Source organism: Ammospiza nelsoni, chromosome 17, assembly GCF_027579445.1.
Source record: "Ammospiza nelsoni isolate bAmmNel1 chromosome 17, bAmmNel1.pri, whole genome shotgun sequence".
In the NCBI taxonomy this organism is placed as follows: Eukaryota; Metazoa; Chordata; class Aves; order Passeriformes; family Passerellidae; genus Ammospiza; species Ammospiza nelsoni.
Window position 1 is genome coordinate 17,126,734 of NC_080649.1, and position 7,064 is coordinate 17,133,797.

Here is a 7,064-nt window from a genome sequence, read left to right on the forward strand (position 1 = left end):
GGATTAGGATTAGGATTAGGATTAGGATCAGGATCAGGATCAGGATTAGGTTAAGGATAAGGATAAGGGTAAGGGTAAGGATAAGGATAAGGATAAGGATAAGGATAAGGATAAGGATAAGGATAAAGATTAGGATTAGGATGAGGATAAGGATAAGGATAAGGATTAAGATTAGGATGAGGATAAGGATAAGGATAAAGATAAGGATAAGGATAAGGATAAGGATAAGGATAAGGATAAGGATAAGGATAAGGATTAGGGTTAAGGTAAGGGTTAGGGTTAGAGTAGGATTGTCTAATAGGACTGCAGAGTAGGATTGAAAATCAATAAAGTTTCTGAAACCACAACTCACCTTGAAGATTCCCTTTCTTCTCACTCTGCGAATAAGCTCGAGAATTCCTTCTGAATTGTCTGTTGTTTCTTAAAGGTGGAAAGTGAAACAGTGTCTTTGGCATGGTGTGAAAGTGGGGAAGGATGTTCTTCATTCATCCTCTCCAGACCGCACTGCCTTTGGAATATGGCCCACTGGTCTGGTTTTGGCCATCTTTGGTACTTCTATTTTAGGCAGAAAGGGCAATGGCATTTAAAGGCAAAAGCACAGGAAGAATGGGGCAGCCCAAACATCTTATACAGATGCAGGCCTTCAGCTGCGACTGGAGAGCATTGGGGCTCCCTAAATGCAATAATCTCTTTGGCTGGAGGAGAGCCTTGCTCAAGTGAGAAAGCAGAAAGATCAGAGAGGGTGCTCGGGAAGGTCTCCTGTGGCGCAGAGCTGTCAGCGCCTGTGAGGTGAGAGCGGGCCCGGCCTTGCCCGGGCTGGAGCCCCAGCAGAGCCCCGGCAGAGGCCGGAGCAGCCTGAGCCCCGGCAGAGGCAGGCTGGAAGGAGGCCCTTGGAGCTGCAAGAGGCAGCAGCCGGGCCCTTGCTGGGAGCGGGCGAATCCTCCGCTCTCAGAGCCCAGGTGGCAGCTGGCTGCTGCCGAGGGGAAGCGCAGCCGTGCTGGGCACAGCCCGGCCTGGAGGCCATGGCCGTCTGGAGTGTGCCCAGGAGCAGAGAAAGGCCAAGGGCAGCCGCGGGCCGCTGGGCTGGCTGAGGATTCCTCCTCTTCTGCCGGCTGCCCTGCAACTCCTGGCAAAGGCCAGCAGTGTGTGCAGCACTCTGGGCACCGGGGCAGGGAGCCGGGCTGCTCGGCAGGCTGGAGCACAGGGCAGCTCCTTCAGGCCCGGCACTTGTGCCAGGGAAGCGAGGCCAGCGTGAGGCAGGGACAGCTTGGCAGGGCCCATCTGCAGGAGCCGGCGCCTCACGCAGCTCTGGGAGGAAGCGCCTGCAACCCTGCAGTTCTGCACTGAGCCAGAGCAAAGGTGTGAGATGCAGAGTGTTTGGCAGAAATATTCAGGCCCACCAGGCCAGCCTGCTTTGTGCTCTGTGGTGCACAGCAAGCGCTGTGCAATGCAGCTCTGAGCTGCTGGGAGAGAGGCACATCAGGGATGTGCCTGAGGCATGTGCTTGAGGAGTAAACTGATTTGGAAAGGGGCAGAAGGGTTTCAGCAGGCAATTTGCGTTTTCTTCGTTAATTTCTGAAAGAAAGTCATAATGTGTTGCACATTATGGGTGGGGTATTAGAAAAGGTAGGGTTATTAGAAAAGAAAGGCCTTATAAAATCAGGCCTACCTATTGTTATGTTTGCCCAATTATCCCGTCATAAAAAGAAACCCAAACAATATTAAAAGTAGTAGCAATTTTTATTGAATATTTAAAATATAAAAATATAAAATTGGATAGAAGAGAATTTGATTAATATAAGGGAGAATTTGTTTCTAATAATAGCGCATAAGCAACAGATAACTGCGGGGTACGAAGTGCAGGCCTCTGGGACCCTTGCCACATCACATACAAGCTTGCCAAGTGAATATTCGTCCTTATATACCATGAGTCAATGCCGTCTCCTCCCATTTTCGATTCTTCACACTTCTACCTCTGCCCTCATCATCACCTTTACCATCCATATGCCACCACTTGGTTGGTGGTCGCACAAGTCTTTGGGGGTCGTCTGATGAAAATTTTGTAGTCCTCCTCTGTGTCCTTTAATTAACCTTTGGGTTACACCAAGCCAATAGAATGTAAGCCAAAACTAACGTAATTACTACATCTGAGTATTGTGGAGAGTTTTGTCAAAGAGTGGCTTGAGGAGAGAGGACACAGCCGAATTAATTTGGTAAAGATGTCCTAACTAGGGCAGAGGCCTTTTTGCAGGCAGGTGTCTGTTGGGAATTTAGCTGACTAGAGAATGGAAAAGTACAAGACCGTGGCTAATTCCAAATCTTGCACCTGCAAGATAACGTGTCCTTGGGCCTAGCTGAGTATGATAAAGAAATGGACAGCGAGACGTGAGAAGTAGAGAACGTAGGCCCAAAGGAATGAGGAAGAGCTGATGGTATAGTTTAACCAATAGATTGCTTGGCTTACAGAATATTCATAAGCTTATTATTTGCTGTATAAGTGTTTGATGCTTTCTTCAATAAACTGGACCTGTGATGAACCATCTGGTGTCCTGGTCTCCTTCCTTCGACAGAGTATCAAGGCAATAAATCCCTTATAATTAGCATTTTCCTGGGACACAACCAGAGAGTTCCTTCTTTGTTAATTTTTAGCAACCATTATCTCTTGCTTTCCTCCTGTTCCTGAACATCTGCTGGGGGGGGGGGGGGGGGGCATGGTGCCCCTCCTCTCCCTTTTTCTTCGGCATTACTAATTTTATCTGTTTTAATATTTACAAATATTAATTACTGTATCAATATTGATTCTTGTTTCAATTGTTATCAGCACGAATCATACCTATTTACCACACTGTGGTAAATTCCCAGCTGGCCTGTTCCATCTTCTATGTGCAGCCAGCTAACCTCCCATGGGAATAGTCATGAGTGCACAAGCTATTGTGCTAAGAGAACTGTTTGCATCTGTAATAAACAAGAAACCTGTCCCATGAGCATCCACGAAAGAAAAATGTAATCACCTGAGTAACAGTGAGTCTTAAAAGGAGAGAGTCTTAATATGTACACACTAATACACCTTCTAAGCAATAAATTGTGTGGCAAGGAAACTACCAGCCAGTTGAAGTTGAACACAAGTCTGTGAAAACAGTACAAAAATGAGTTATGTGAATAAAGAATTGGCTTTTCCTGCATGAAGAAACTGAGTCCCAGCTGCTTTATTGACACAGCAATGTGGTTTCACTCAGCAAGAGCACCTGCAGGGTGTATTGATGAAACACTCGTGTTTGATTCTCAGAATAGGAAGGAGAGGCATTTAGTCTAACAAACAGGGCATAGTCTTTTGAATTCCTTTAGCTTTAACAGGAGTGCTGAACCATGTATTCCCCCACTGCAGTGCTTACTGTGTGCAAGTGGCGATCTTGGCCTTGAGAATAAGGAGAGTGGTCCTGCTAAGAAGGTAGCTGGAATGCATTCAAAAGGAAGAAAGTGTTTTAGGAGGCTCTTGACCACCAAAGGACAGTTTGAGGAATGGGAATATTTCCCAAATGACTGTGTCAGGAACTGGAGTCGTGTCCCAGGCCCTGCCATATTTGATCCATGTTTGAGCAGGTTGACAAGACAATGAAGAAAAGTGTCTTGTTTAGCAGGTGGGACCATGACCCTTGAAAGAGAAACAATGGATTGGTCAATGGGTGAGCAGTCAAGCTTTGAAAGGAGAACAATGCACAATGCAGCCCTTGGTGGCAGGGAGTCATGGAGTCATCCTGAGCCATCATGGCCTCATCTCACATGCCAGGCATGTGTGAGCTGCTGCTCTAACTCCTGCTGTAAAATTCCACTCCTAAGCAGGAGATACAAGGCCTAGTTCTGGGCTGAAGGGTTGAGAAGGACGAGATGCACAGCGTTTTGATCCAGGGGATGTCCTGGAAGTGCACTGCCTACCTGCCCCTGCTGCCGAGCACCACGCTCCAACTCCTTCTGTTCAGTGGATTTTTGGGAATTCAGAGGTCAGTATGTATTATATGCTACTGCAACTAACAGAATGAATTTGCTTTGCAAGCCCAGTTTTGTCCTGGGTTATTTTGTGCATGGGTCACCTGAACCTGTGACAATGACCAGCAGGGAGCTACAGGACACTCCTACTCTGATGTCAATAAGTTCTGAGAAGTGATTGAAATATGTCAAAAAATTGGAGGTAATGTTTAGCCGGTAAGTTTCAGCAAAGTATTGAATATGTCTTAGTTCCATGGATACAAACTACTAGGTGAGATTGCTGGGTGTGCAGGGCTTAGGGAAGTGATTCCCTGTGCACCCAGCACTGAAATCAAGTAATGCCTCCTTTCTAACCCTGAGCTGGCAGCAGGGATCAGGCCTTGCTTGGTCACTTTCATTTTGACAACTTCTGTTAGCGGCTAAGAAAGGTCCAAATGAAACCTCCTCCAGCTGTTTTCCTCTGGTTGATCTTTTTAGGCACCAAAGCTCTGTGCCACGGGTGGCCTGGGTGTGTGCAGAGCAATGCAGCCCCCACAAAGCCCTTGGTTTCCCCACGAGTTGCCAGTTTGACTGCTTCCAAAGGGGAAGAAAGGCAGAGATGTACATCCACAGGAGTCCTGGCCATGTCCAAGAAAGGTGCAAATATGTGGGGAGATTTGTTAGCAATGATTTCAGCTGTTATGCCAACCCAGTGCCTTCTCTCCTGCTTCTGTGCATTATAGGTGAGTAATGTAATAGTTGGCTCTCACAATTAAGAGATAGATATTATGTGGATAGATATTATGTTCAAATGTAAAGTGCTGTTATTGTAATATGTCCTCCCATAGTCCTCTTTCTTATCCCCCTTGTAATAGTCTTGGTAGTCAGGGCATTTGGGGAGGGCTGGCTTGTGACCAGCAGGCAGGGTGTAACAACACCTGACCTCCAATCAAGATGCAAGAAAGTAATCTCCACCACTGGACGGCAGAGAAAGAAGAAAGAATTGACTGACCAAACATTGGGAGGGGCTAAGGGTAAAAAAAGCAGAGTATCCCTTTTGTAGATGAGCATGCGGCTGCTAATCATGGAGACTTCCCAGTGCTGCAATCTTTCCTTATACAGTCTTTTCTTAAAGTTTAATAAACCTTTAAAAACTTAAAGGTTGCCACCTTCTCGTAGTGACATCAGAAGGTTGCCTTGGTGCACGGAAGCCCTGAGTGTCAGAGCCCACTCCTATCCGCCTGACTGGGGTGTCCAGGGCACCTACACTGGAGCGTGGATACTTGCATGTATATACCTAGCTGCCCCTGTGGCTACAGACACCCCCTTTTTAGCTGAACGCCTTGACAGGAGCTTTACCAAACCAGTGGCATCCTAATGCTCTTTCTGTTTCAAAATCAGAAACTCAGTCACTAAGAAAGAGCAGGAAGACATACAAAAGCCAAGTAAGGATACACCCTAACCTAAGTAGAGAGGAAACATCTACTTACTTGTGAAATGTGTCATAAAATAGGCACCATAAGTAATGCCATAGGCAGCAAAAAGCAAAGGAGCAATTCACTCAATCATTTTAACACTGCCCTGCAAGTTTGCAGGCTGTGCTCACACAGTGGAAAAAGCAAGGCTCCTGTGAGTGTGCAACAGCCCACTGACAATTGCCTCAATCAGAGGGAATAGAATTAGAATGATTGGGAAGTATGTGAATGAGGCTAGTTGGCCAATGATGATGAAGGGGTGTCCTACTGGCTGGCTGCCTACTCAGGTTAGGATGAGGACGTTGGCGACTAGGGTTCAGAACAGGATTTGTGATAGGGGGCGGAAGGGTATTGATTGTAGTTTTGATGTATGTAGTAGTGGGGTGAGGAATACGATGAGGATTGAGGCGGCTAGAGCTAGTACGCCTCCTAGTTTGTTTGGGATGGATCAGAGGATGGCGTAAGCAAATAGGACATATCACTCGGGTTTGATGTGAGGAGGGGTGACTAGTGGGTTGGCTGGGGTGAAGTTTTCTGGGTCACCTAGGAGGTTGAGGGAGAATAGGGCTAGTGAGACAAGTAGGGAAAGCATTAGTACGAATCCTAGGATGTCTTGGATGGTGTAGTATGAGTGGAAGGGGATCTTGTCACAGTCTGTGGGAATGCCTAGCAGGTTGTTTGAGGCTGTTTCGTGGAGAAAGGTGAGATGGACGAGAGTAAGGCCTACGATGACGAAGGGAAGGAGGAAGTGGAGAGCGAAGAATCGGGTCAGTGTGGGGCTGTCGACAGAGAACCCTCCTCAGGCTCATTTGACTAGTGTTTGCCCGATGTAAGGAATGGCTGACAATAGGTTTGTGATCACAGCTCCTCAGAATGATATTTGGCCTCATAGTAGGATGTATCCTACGAAGGCGGTTGCTATGAGGGTTAGGAGGAGGATGACTCCAATGTTTCAGGTTTCTTTGTTTAGGTATGAGCCGTAGTAGAGTCCTCAGCCGATGTGTGGGTAGATGCAGATGAAGAAGAAGGAGGCTCCGTTTGCGTGGAGGTTGCAGATGAGTCAGCCGAATTGTACGTCTCGGCATATGTGAGCGACAGAGGAGAAGGCTAGATTGGTATCTGCTGTGTAGTGCATAGCTAGCAGAAGACCTGTGACGATTTGAGTAATTAAGCAAACACCTACTAGAGACCCAAAGTTTCATCATGTTGAGATGTTTGATGGTGCTGGGAGGTTGATTAGGGCGTTGTTGATGATTTTGAGGATTTGGTGGTTTTTACGAAGGTTGAGGGCCATTGGTTATTTCTGTAGGTGGCTACGAGGATGATGAGAATGGATAAGGTGAATGATCCTAAGTAAGCTTTGATTAGGCCTGAGTGGAGGGTGGTGGCAGTTTTGGTTGCTGTAAGTTGTAGGCTGGCTAGCCCCTCTGGACCTACTATTTTGTATTAGGAGAGGTCAATTAGGTGGGATGCGATGTTCTGTCCTCCTTTGAGGAAGTTGGTTATACTTAGGCGGTGGGATAGGGGGTTAAAGTATCCTAGGGATGTTGAGAAGTTTGAGAAGGGGGCTTGTTTGGTCAGGATGAGAAAGCTTTAGCTTGGACAACAGGAGCAGGAGCCTCGTGA

The 7,064-nt window shown here is 46.9% G+C and overlaps 1 pseudogene; it reads right to left on the reverse strand.

Moving 5' to 3' along the window:
* Nucleotides 1-5,565: 5,565 nt before the first annotated feature.
* Nucleotides 5,566-6,732, reverse strand: LOC132080776 (cytochrome b-like; annotated as a pseudogene).
* Nucleotides 6,733-7,064: the final 332 nt, after the last annotated feature.